Below are 13,417 nucleotides of genomic sequence, written 5' to 3'. Positions count from 1 at the left end.
CAAACCTTACAGGAAGTTGGTGTTAGAATTGGCTCATGGACACATTCTGGGAGGTCATCTGGGGACAGAGAAAACCAGAGAGAGGGTATTGCAGAGATTCTATTGGCCTGGGGTCATGAAGGAAATAGAAAAGTATTGTTCCTCCTGCCCTGTGTGTCAGAAGTCGGCACCTATGCCACATTTCCGTAACCCACTGGTACCTCTTCCTATCATTGAGGTCCCCTTTGAGAGGATCGCAATGGATTTGGTAGGTCCGATAATGAAGTCTGCTAGGGGGCATCAGTACATTTTGGTTATATTGGACTATGCCACCCGTTATCCGGAAGCAATTCCTCTCCGAAATACCTCGGCCAAAACCATAGCCAAAGAGCTATCCCTTGTTTTTAGCCGCGTGGGTATTTGTAAGGAACTGCTTACGGACCAAGGTACACCCTTTATGTCCCGGGTTATGAAAGAATTATGCAAGTTGTACAAAGTGAAGCAATTGCGTACATCTGTGTATCACCCCCAAACAGATGGGTTGGTTGAAAGATTCAACAAAACCCTAAAACAAATGTTAAAGAAGGTGGTGGATAGAGATGGAAAGAATTGGGATTGTCTAATACCCTATCTGATGTTTGCCATTAGGGAGGTACCCCAATCCTCTACGGGTTTCTCACCCTTTGAGTTGCTCTATGGGAGACACCCAAGAGGGCTGCTGGATATCGCCAAGGAAACTTGGGAAAATGAGAGTTCTCCTCACAGGAGTGTGATTGAGCATGTCGCCCTGATGCAAGATAGAATTGCACAGGTAATGCCAATTGTAAAGGAACATTTAACCCAAGCGCAGTTAGCACAGCAGAGAGTGTACAACCGTGGGGCCAAGACACGTACTTTTTCCCCGGGGGATAGGGTCTTGGTGCTAGTCCCTACGGTTGAAAGCAAATTTCTGGCCAAATGGCAAGGTCCATATGAAGTAATTGAAAAAATTAGTGAGGTGAACTACAGGGTTAGACAGCCAGGAAGGCGAAAGCCGGAGCAGATCTATCACGTCAATCTGCTGAAAGCCTGGAGGGATAGGGAATCCCTAGTCGCAGAGACTTTGTCACAAGTACAGCCTGATTGCTTAGTTCCTGAGGTTGGAATAGCAGACACCTTATCGAAACCCCAACAACAGGAGGTTAAAGAGTTTGTACTTGGTAACAAAGAGATTTTCTCTGAGCTTCCGGGACAAACATCTGGCGTAGAGCATGACATTATCACCCCGCCAGGAGAAAGGGTAAAACTAAAACCTTATAGAATACCAGAGGCCCGACGGGAGGCAATACGTGGGGAGGTTCAAAGGATGCTGGAATTGGGTGTGATAGAGGAGTCCCAGAGTGACTGGTCCAGTCCTATTGTACTAGTGCCCAAACCTGATGGGAGCTGGCGGTTTTGTAACGATTTTAGACAATTAAATAAAGTTACAAAATTTGACACCTACCCCATGCCACGTATAGATGAGTTGGTTGACCGGCTGGGAACAGCCCGATATATGACAACTCTTGATCTCACCAAAGGGTATTGGCAAATTCCCCTGGCCGAGTCGGCCAAGGAGAAAACTGCGTTTGTAACCCCAGATGGGGCATTCCAATATAAGAGAATGCCGTTTGGGTTACAGAATGCACCGGCAACATTCCAGCGGAAAATGGATAAGATTCTGAGGCCCCATCATAAATATGCTGCAGCTTACCTGGATGATGTGATTATCCATAGCACAGACTGGGTCTCACATTTGCCAAAAGTACAAGCAGTCCTAGACTCTATCCGAGAAGCTGGGTTTACGGCCAATCCAAAGAAGTGTACCATTGGACAGGAGGAGGCCAAATATCTTGGGTACACTATTGGGAGGGGGGTGATAAAACCCCAAGTCAATAAAGTCGAGGCCATACAGAGTTGCCACGTCCCAACAGCAAGAAACAGGTACGAGCCTTTCTGGGAATCGCTGGCTATTATCGACGATTCATTCCCCATTTTGCTTCTCAGGCTGTGCCCCTCACCAACCTGACAAAAGGGAAAGAGTCGGTTATGGTTAAATGGTCCCCAGAGGCTGAGGAAGCATTTCAGTCCTTAAAAACAGCCTTATGTAGCCAGCCAGTGTTGTACTCACCAGACTTCTCTAAGGACTTTGTTGTACAAACTGATGCATCAGACGTTGGGTTAGGAGCAGTGTTATCCCAGGTCTGGAACGGGGAAGAGCACCCAGTCATTTACCTCAGCAGGAAGTTGAAGTCCCATGAGGTAAATTACTCCACGATTGAGAAGGAATGTTTAGCAGTGAAGTGGGCTCTAGATTCCCTTCGGTACTATCTGCTAGGTAGGCACTTTGACCTGGTGACTGATCACGCTCCTTTAAAGTGGATGGCTCAAAACAAGGAGACCAATAGAAGGGTAAATAGGTGGTTCCTAGCCCTACAGGAATTTAACTTTACAGTTAAGCATCGCCCTGGTGTTAAAATGGGGAATGTGGATGCTTTGTCTCGGATACATGCGTGGCTGCTTGTGTTACAACCCCAAGGTTGAAACAAGAGGGGGGGGTATGTGGCAGCACGCAGGTAAAATCACCTGGTTGTATTCAGGATGGGAAATATGTGTGTCCTAGATTCAGGCTTTATGCAGACTTTTACAATTAGAGGGGAAGAGTTAATGAGCCCAGCTGTAGTAAGTGGGCTCATTAAGGCCTCTACAAAAAACCCCAGCATGCATAGGGAGATGCTCCATCCTGGAACCAGTTTTGTGTGTATAGACTGGGGAGTCTGAGATCTGTTCTGTGCGGTGAGTTAACGCCTGTGTGGCAAACCCCTACAATAGAGACAGGGACTGGGGCAGCACAAGGCTGCACCCAGTTGTTAGACAGGGAGTCTACGTGTGTAGTTAGAGGTCAAGCTGACCAGGATTTATTTTCTTGTTTTATTTTGTTTGGCTGTTATATGTATCACTGCATGTAGCCTAAATAAACCGGATCTTTTGTTTTTTGCACCTACACCGCTGTCTGCTGTGCCTGACTTTGTGTTGTGAACCCATCCAGGGGGTCACACACACCCGCTACCGAGCGAACCCCCTCACAATACTCACATCACTTTACTACCATAGAAAGTTTTTGCAAACATCCCTGCATGATTTAAAGTATCTTGTAAGCTGGGCCAATATGCTAGATTTACAATAGTGAATTATTACATTTTTGGCCTTGAAATATGAGACAAAGGCAGTATTAGCTAAATTCTTGTAGTGAATTTACACAACAGGATATGGAATCAATTTAATTTATGTGGAGAATATGAGAAACGTTGGTTATTTCTTGGGGGGAATGGCAACAGCCAAAAATAGGCTTGAGTGTTGTACTGTGAATAATAGGTTAGGGAAACTAGCAATATTATAATCATACAGGGCCACCAACTTTCTGTACTTACTGTGATGCCATATTGGTAGGTACTTTTTGAACATACAATATGGGCAAACTGGGCAAAGAAAGGATCTATTGAGTGGCCTAAGTTGTGTGATGTCTCTTCCATCAGTGGCCCACCATATTTATACACTGGTACCACTGCAGAGAGATATTTTCTTATTTTTTTTATGTTAGGTGGTTTTGATTCACATATAAATTGTAACAACCGGTACATAATATATGTTTTAAGTTTTAGAATTTGTTTGTATGACTACTAGGAGACTTCAAGATTGATTAGGTGACAAGCTGTATATCATATAATTAAAAAAAACAATCCTACATATGTTACCAGACATTTTAATGAATGTCACAATGAGAAATAATGACTTTACATATTCAAGGTATTGAGAGAGTTAATACCCCTAGAAGAGGTGATGTTTTTCTGCAATTGTGCAAGAGAGAGATGTACTGAATCTTTACTGTGCATGCTAAAATCCCAGAAGGATTAAACTGTGAATGGAATGTCACATATTTTTATGAATGAATGTACACCTCCTGTGCACAGGGAAGACATTAAATGAGTAATATATTTGTATTTTCAGCTGTTATCCCATACAATGTAATATTTTATATAACCTGTATTTATGGCCAGTACAATATATGTCCTGTTTCTGCTTAAATCTGTTAATTTATGAAGATACTGGTGTGTTCTTGTCTTGCATACATTTGAAAAAAGGTTTTATAGGTCTACCATATTAAAAAAGTAGATATCCCTTACCTGGATTTTCTGTCTTTCACATCTATGACACTTAACCCCCCAACCCTAACCAGTGCCGGGACAAGGGACATTATAGGAATACTTTCAGATAGAACTGTATGTCCACCCCCTTACTGTTACTTTTCTCTTGTTTTTAATGCTTAAATGTTATACATTTCCTCCAAATATTAGTCTCATAGCAAAGGTAAATAGATATTATACACCACTAAACAATCTGCCAGGATGTTATTGCTATCTATGTTTCATATGCTACATCTATACCACGTGTGGAATTGTATCACTATGATTATTTTATTTTATACTTTGCTGTTTGCTCAACATTCTACCGTTGTAATGTTTTTGGCCTATGTCTGCCTGCAGTAATCAATAACAACTTATTAAAAAAATTGATTTCTTGTTTTATTCTCCTAGGGCAGGGGTGTCTTTTGATGTGGCCCGCCATCTTCTTCTCTGGGATGGCGGGTCAGCAAGCCCAGATCGCTATTTCTGAGAGCATCAGTGTGAACAATGGAGCTGGCGCTAAAGGAAGAAGAGCTGATGTATAGCGCTGGTTTCCTTCACAGGCCGAGTGATTCCAAATGTACTCTGCCTGTGACAGGAGCGATACAGGAAGCATCAGCTCTGCTCTCTACTGCAGCCACATGCTTCTGCTAGTGCTCCTGTCACACTGATGCTCGGGATGGCGATCTGAGACAGCAGCCACCAGGGATACCTAGCAGCAGTGCCAGCAGTACCCAGCAACAGTCCCCACAGTATCCAGTGCCACCAGGGATACCCAGCAATAGTGTCAGCAGTACCCATCGCCAGTGCCAGCGCCAGCATTACCCATTGCCAGCAGTACCCAGCAACAGTGCCAGCAGCACCCACTGCCCATGCCTGCAGTACCCAGTGCCACCAGGGATACCCAGAAACAGTGACAGCAGTACCCGGTGCCAGCAGTACCCACCGCCAGTGCCAGTAGTACCCAGAAACAGTGCCAGCAGTACCCACCACCAGTGGCAGCAGTATCCAGCAATAGTGTCCACATTACTCCGTGCCAGCAGTACCCACTGCCAGTGCCAGCAATACCCAGCAACAGTTCCATCAGTACCCACCAACAGTGCCAGTGCTATCAATACCCACGGCCAGTGCCAGTAATACCCACCAACAGTGCCATTGCCAGCAGTACCCACCAACAGTGCCAGCAATATCCACCAGGGACACCCACCAGCAGTGCCAGCAGCACCCACCAGCTGTAACATCCACCAGACATACTCACCAGCCATACCATCCACCAGGGATACCCACCAGCAAGGCCCACAACAGTACCAGCCATCAGTACCCACCAGCAGGACCCATAGCAGTACCAGCCAGCAGTACCCACCAGCAGGACCCGCAGCAGTACCAGCCAGCGGTACCCACTAGCAGTACCAGCCAGCAGACACCACCAGCAGTTCCAGCCCTAGAGGACAGCCAGCAGTAGCCACCAGCTATACCTGCCCTGGGGACAGGAGCAGCCGCCAGCCATACCCACCTGGGGGACAGCAGCAGCCAGTGATACCTGCAGGAATCCTGAGGAAAAAGTGAAGATTGAGGTCAGTTGAGGTGTAGGTACTGCAGCGCATCAGTGTGAAAGCAGCCTTAGGCCCCCTTCACGCAATCGGTCCGATCAGGTCTGCCTGTCCATTTTTCAGGTGGCCCCAATCAGATCCTCCATTCACCTCTATGCCCTATCCGAATCCGATCCACTTAAACAAACAGAAGTGGATCTGTCCCCTTCTGTCTGGGCAGATAGAACTGGTGGGTCCATAGAGTAGAGTGGGCTGTGTCCGTGTTTGCTCTGCATATGTAGAGTGGACACAGACTTGTCATCTGCCCGCTCCGCTCACTGTGGCTGCGACCAGTTACCAAGTCACTAAAGTGGCCCTCGCTCTTCAAAAGGTTGGGCACCCCTGTCCTAGGGAATAAAGGATAAATCTGAGTGGTCACTCTACCATACTTATGGTAGAACTTTCTTTTTTTCAGATTTTATCCCCACTGTAATAAATGAATTTAAAAAATACTTTATGTGATTTATTTTGATATGTTTCCCAAACACAATTTTTTTTTTAATTTTTACCTTGTCAAAAAGGTGCAGGTATAGATAGATACACATTTAGTGCATTCATTTAATAAAATACCAGATTAATTTGTAATGACAGATTAATCTAGTCTGTAATTTTTGTTTTATGTAAGGTGATCACTTTCCCAGATAATGTTACAATTCTCTCACAACTGCTGTATTAGTTTATCTACAACAGCGTTTCTGTGAATATTTGCTTAGAACCCTATGTCTGAATTTAAAGGATGCCTGTGGAACACAAAATATAAAGGACCAACTTAATATACATCCAGTTTATGGGAACTATGATCTACGTGACAAATTACTGCTGAAGCACGGATGATTGCACTCATATTTTAGGAAGATTTAGGATGCTCACCTTGCAGTGGATATGTAAATGAAACACTACACCGTCACTAACACCAGGTGTTTGTAGCCTGACATCTGTGAAGGGATTTTAGAAAGCATTATACTTATTTGGCAATCAAGTTACAAAAAGCCCATTGAACTTTATGAATGGTATAGCACAAGAGGTGGCTCATATTTCACATACTTCTGAAAAGAATCAGAAAAGCTCATCAAACACTTATGTTCTGGAACAATTTGAGCTTTCAGCTAAATATCCATCCAACAGGTCCGGTTTGGAGTTAACTAGATAGTAGCATTTCAGATAAAAAAAATGCTTTGTTATTAAGAAATATCACCCAGCTATGTTCCAAATTTTTCTAAGCTCAACTCTAGTCATAATGTTTTTTTTTTGGATAAAGTGGTGACTAGGGAAGGGTCAGAGGGTCTAGTTGTAATTGATAGAGTAGGCAACATTTCTTTCTGATTATAGTGTCCTTCTGTAACCTTATTGAGGAGATTGTCTCTCACTTTTTGCGCACTTGGAAAATATGGAGTGTGCCTTGGTCACTGGAGCAGAAAGTCATAGACGGTAATAAAAACATTGTCAGATGTTTTAAAACTTCCATACGCTACTGAAAATAGGTATTTTGCTTTCGTCCGCTTCACCTGGGAGGAAAACAGAGATGTTTATAAAAAAAAACTCAAAAACTGACAGAGGCTCCAACCATTCCCCATACCAAAAAACGTAATAAAACAAATTGGCTCAAGTTCAGTGAGGTTTTTTTTTATTTTATTTTTTTTGTTCAACTAACAGATTGAACAAAAGAAAAAAAAACTAAATTCCCCCATCCACACACTTGATGTGGATGGGGGAATCCCTCCCGCTGAGCTATTGTATTGTGACAGTGCAAAGACTTCCCTGCCAGTAGAATACACTGATCAGCGCCTCCGGCAATACAGTGATTAAGATATGAACAGTGGTGATATATTACATTTTTATTCTTTAATTTTGAACATTTAGTATTACTTAAATATCCCCAGCGTTAGAATGATAGAGGTCTGCTTTGTTCTAATCATTGTAGAATGCATGAAATGAGTTACATGTTATAGTAGTGGTGATCACTTAGGAGGGCCAAAAGACAAACCTGAAGGGTGTTCTTGCCATGTCCCAGTTTGGCATGGGTCAAAGGCTACGTAATCAATTTTTCACATTGTTTAGAAGTTATTTTTTTATACTTTTATATACTTTTTTGCATTTGTGAAAACTTTCCTATTATCAGAGCCTATAAACTTATTTGGCATTTCACAAGACATTAAAATTGTTTATCTGGATAGCTATTGATTTTCCTCTACCTAGTGTAAGTTGGGGAGGAAATAATAACATCTCCGTACTGTGGGTTAATTTTATTATCAGATTTTCCACATTTAAATTAGGAAGTGAAGTAATTTTAGCATGTGTAATGGACATGGTCTTGGATAACATTGCTGTGACCAATAAAACTTGCATGCTTTCCTTCCTTATCCAAAGCCAGTACAAATATGGACACAAATTGTTTATAATAATGTTTAGCTTTTATTTAACAAATTATTCTCAATATTGAATTATCTTAGGGGAAATATGCAGGAAATATATTTACAGTTTTTTTAAAATATAATATATTTCCTAGAGTGCATTAACTCTAATATATCATCTCTTGGAAAAGGATTACAAATTCACCCCTTCATTGGTTTTATTTAAAATCATTATGTGTATGTTGTATACAAGGTTCTGTAGGTGTCGGTTTTCTATTTTTTATTTTTATTTTATTTATGTATTCATTTTCTTTATGTTGGCTTAACTGGATGGACAGTTTTTAACCTAAGTTTGTAACTATGTACCATCAGCTAATCAGAAGCCAGCAAAAGCAGTGGCTTGTAGTAACATAACATAAATATTACTCGGTTATTATAGGATGCTGCACACAATTGGCACTCACTTGGTCTTCAATAATTTATTTTGCCATTAGCTTGCTTACCACGCAATCTCTGGCCTTATATACAAACTTTATCACTGAAGTGTTTATCAAATTAAATTTGAAATATAGAGGAACAGAGCCGGTTGAAATTTAATTTATAGGGGTATGTATCTAAATTGGCCTCTTAACACCACTGCTATTTCAGGAATACCTCAACCTTTTCTATATTACTTATTTTTTGGGGGTTTACAATGTACTTAATGGTCATTCACATATGGAAGAATCAAAAAGGACCAGGATCTGTGTGCGGCCATTTATCTTTGTTACCATGCCCTACTTTGGCTGTGACTATTAAAGGCCCAATTATTCCACATTGGTATTCTGATCTGACTAATAGTGTGTTTTAGGAGATTAATTTCCCCCTTAAAGCGAAGTTCCACCTTTTTTTTTTTTTTAACTACTGTAGCTGCTGACTTTTAAAATATGGACACTTACCTGTCCAGGACCCCCATGATGTCGGCACCCAAAGCCAATCTATCCCTCAGCTGTCGGGAGTTGCCGTCGCCATCCTTGCGGCTTCACTTCCTGGTTCCCTACTGCACATGCGTGACTCTCGCTGTGCTATCCTACTGGTTCCTTTAAATAGTGCCAACAGTTTGCACAGCACTTTGCAATATAAGGGAGAAAGTCAAGTTACAATACAATTGAATACAAGAAGGTATGGAGGGTCCTGCTTATGAAAGCTTACAATCTAGTAGGTTCTCCGACAAAGGCACAGATGCAACACTGCTTTGACATAACTCCTTGATTTGTTTGGGCATGCAGTCAGCGGCATTAACCACTTGAGACCCGCACTACGTCTATTGACGTCATGGGGTTTCGCTGGTTATATCTAAATGATGCCTGAGTCCACAGACATCATTCAGATATTGCTGTTTTCAGCCGGCGATTCCCTACACCATAAGAACGATCATAGCAGCTGTTCCACCGCTTGATCGTTCTTACGGGCGGCGGGAGGGGACACCCCCCCTCCCGCCGCCCTCCGGTGCTTCTACCGACTCACCGTTTCGATCGGTGAGTCGGTCACAGGATCCGCCGGCCCCAGCATGTGATCATAGAGATTTCCGGCGGACTAGATTGTCCCCGGAGTCTCTATGATCGTTCGGAGGCCGGGCGCGATGTTATGACGTCACGCCTGGCCTCGGTATTCAAATTAACGGCGCCGATCTGGCTAGGAAGCCATGATCTTTTTTTTTTTTTTTATTCTTCCCAGCCTAGAGGTGAGATATGGGGTCTTATTGACCCCATATTTTACTGTAAATAGGTCCGATCGTGCCATATTCCTATTACAAGGGATGTTTACATTCCTTGTAATAGGAATAAAAGTCATCAATTTTTTTTTTTTTTTAAGTGTAAAACTAAAAAAATAAAAATAAAAATTTTAAGCGCCCCTGTCCCCGTGAGCTCGCACACAGAAGCGAACGCATACATAAGTCCCGCCCACATATGAAAACGGTGTTCAAACCACACATGTGAGGTATCGCCACGAACGTGAGAGCGAGAGCAATAATTCTAGCCCTAGACCTCCTCTGTAACCGAAAACATGTAACCAGTAAAAAAATTTAAAGCGTCGCCTATGGGGATTTTTAAATACCAAAGTTTGGCGCCATTCCACGAGCGCGTGCAATTTTGAAGCGTGACATGTTGGGTATCTATTTACTTGGCGTATCCTCCTCTTTCACATTATGCAAAAAAATTGGGCTAACTTTACAGTTTTTTTTTTTTTAAGCATGAAACTGTTTTTTTTTCTGAAAAAAACGCGTTCAAAAAATTTCTGCGCAAATACCGTGCGAGATAAAAAGTTGCAATGACCGCCATTGTATTCTCTAGGGTCTTTGCTAAAAAAAACATATATAATGTTTGGGGGTTCTATGTAATTTTCTAGCAAAAAAATTAGGAATTTTACATGTAGGAGAGAAATGTCAGAATTGGCCTGGGTCTGAAGTGGTTAAATGAATTGGGGATTGAGAAGGCCTATCATTTGCACTCACTATAGGCTCACTCAGCATAAAGAATAGAGAGCATAGGGAACAAATAATAATAACTTACAGTCAGGCATATAAGGGGCTATGGAAAATCAAACTGCAGAAAAGCTTAGATTTAGAACAAAATGATTCAATATTACATGGTACCGCATAGTTCTTGCCCTTGAATTGAAGGACACATCAGTCCTTCAATACCACAGCTTCAATATTTAAGTTCCCTAATCCTATGGGGTAGTAAAGTTAGGACATTTCCTTTTTGATTTGTACGTCAATTTTTTTCTCAGAATAGCTGAAACTATAACTGGTGACAGTTTTAATGTATAGTATACATTTGAATAATAAGCAACTTTACAGAAGTAGCCAGCAATTTACTGTTTCATCTCAGACTTAAAAATGCTTCACAGGATACATTTGAATCTTCTGTCTTAATGAAACTTCGTTTTCCAGAACTAAGCCTTTCTAAATCTAGTTGTGCATAGCTGTGAATATTTTGTGTCTAAAGGAGATAAATATGCAAAAACAGCTTCCTCGACAACTGTTCTTCTTATAAAAAAAGTGTTGATATATTTTTGAATCAAATGCCTTTGTGTGTCACTGATTCTGCACTTTGTAGGGTGAACTGTTACTTCGTAAAAGTAAAGTTCTGGAACCCATCATACTTTTTCACGTTCAAGGGTTCTTTGGAAGATTAGCATAATGATCCGAGGTGCTGTTTTGTTTAACTTGCTGGTTGTCTGTAAAACAGTAATGCTGGTAGTGTGATAGAGAAGCAGGAAATCTGAAGCTGTCTTTTAAAAGATGAATTCCAGGTATGGCATTTTATACAAAGTTACACTGGTCCAGCTTGGACCAATGCAACTACGCATATACCATTTTTGTAGGATCACTGTAGAAGACACCGACACTACAATGATCTTCACTGGCTTCTGGGTTCTTTACTGAGTGGCTGCCCAGCTGCATGGGATCATAGGCAGTAAGCAGGAAAAAAAACAACAAATAATCAATAAAAACACCAAACACAAAGTATGAAATAAAATTGTCCGCTTTCCCTTATTATTGTTTTGAAAAGAGATTTTTAATTTTGTTTAAAAACTTTAAAAATAGCATCACAATATAAATAAATCACTCGAGCCATTTACACAAATGTGTAGAAGAAAGAAAGTGGGTGCACAATGGAACGAGAAGTTGGCTTGACAGAAATCTTTATTGTCGCATGCCAGACAGATGCACAAGCATGGTATATCCATGTAAAATGTTAACCTTGGTCCTATATTATCTGTCTGGCATGCGACAATAAAGATTTCTGTCAAGCAAACTTCTCGTTCCAGTGTGAGGCCACTTTCTTTTTTCTGCACGCTTCAGCAACGGTATTGAGCCAGGGCGAGCACCTAGAGAGATATTGCACCTCGTTGGCTTGAGCGGTGTATGCTTTGTGTTGTGGACTTTGGATATTTACACAAATAACACATAATATGGGCGTGACAAAACAGGCACTTCTTGAGAGCTCACTTCAGCCTTATAAAGGGCCAGAAGACCCCTCTAGAACATTGTAGGTCACTTGACCTTTCCTTTGCATTTCTTCCCGCACAGGTTCATGTGCAGGTACGTGAAGTCTGGAAACTCGTTCTGCTGATATGAGAGAAGGGGTGGCTTAAAACAGGCATCCCCTTTTTTTTCCTTTCACTCTGAACACAGGAGGCCAGTCGCTCAGCACAGGCACCATTCAGAGAATGCTTTGCATTTTCTCAATGTATGCAAAGAATTCTCTGATTGGATGAGGTGGAGATCATGATATCACCATCCCGCCTCTCTACCTCTTCCAATCAGAGAACACATTGTATTGATGGAGAAGATACAAAGCATTCTCTGAATGGTTACTGTGCAGGTGACCTCTGGTGTTCCGAGTGCAACAGGGTAGCCACTTGACACGGTACACAGAAGCTAGTGGAGATCACTGGCATTAATGGTGTCTACTACAGTGTTTTCCATCCTCTAGATCAGGGATTGCCAAAACTATGGCCCTCCAGCTGTTGCAGAATTACACGTCCCATGAGGCATTGTAAAACTCTGACATTCACAGACATGACAAGGCATGATGGGAATTGTAGTTCCTAAACAACTGGAGGGCCATAGTTTGGAGACCCCTGCTCTAGATCACTGTTTCTCAACCTTTTCTTTTCAGTCAAGGTGCCCTTTAAAATTCTGCATTCGAGACACCCCATTCTAAAATGTAAAAAGAGAATAATTTTACATAAGGTGGTGGCAACCAAAATCGTGGTACATTTAACATTAAAAAGTGATTTATTCTTACAAAGCAATATACCTATGCACACTGGTACTGAATAGTATTCCAGCATGTCTCTTCTCCCTCAGTTTCTCTTCCTTATTCAACTAATATGACCCCCACTGTTGATGGCGAAGGGAAGGGGAAAACAAGGATACTGTGCAGGTACACAAAGTCCTCCTTATCAGCCTATGATGTCATCAGTTGTTGGGACGCCAGAAACCGATCAGCATAGTGCCCAAAGTTGTAATGCTGCACAATAAAAACTTGTGGCTTTGTATAACAAAAAAAAAGGTAGGCTTGAGCCACTCTCCAGCTTGTTGCCTATTTTTTGGGCAATCTGGGTAATATTTAGGAATTTTGCAACGGCAGCCCTGAAGAAACCAGAAGGCAGCCTAGTTGAAAAAAGCTGTTCTAGATGGACCACACGGGTATGGTACATGCATCCATGTAACTGTATAAAATGCCATACCTGAAAATATTTTTTAAATATTTTTAAACAGAATAAGGGCAGCTTCAAATCC

The 13,417-nt window shown here is 41.8% G+C and overlaps 1 protein-coding gene across 6 annotated transcripts in view; it reads left to right on the top strand.

The window, feature by feature from the left end:
- The window catches only part of HIVEP2 (HIVEP zinc finger 2), a 304,484-nt gene that overhangs the window by 251,248 nt on the left and 39,819 nt on the right, over positions 1 to 13,417 (top strand). The window lies entirely within an intron of this gene.

The sequence above is a fragment of the Lithobates pipiens genome, unplaced genomic scaffold (assembly GCF_037356315.1).
Source record: "Lithobates pipiens isolate NorthernLeopardFrog02 unplaced genomic scaffold, aLitPip1_a1.2 Scaffold_18, whole genome shotgun sequence".
NCBI classification, from domain to species: domain Eukaryota; kingdom Metazoa; phylum Chordata; class Amphibia; order Anura; family Ranidae; genus Lithobates; species Lithobates pipiens.
Note: the sequence above shows the minus strand (reverse complement) of the source record. Positions and strands in the feature narration are given on the sequence as shown.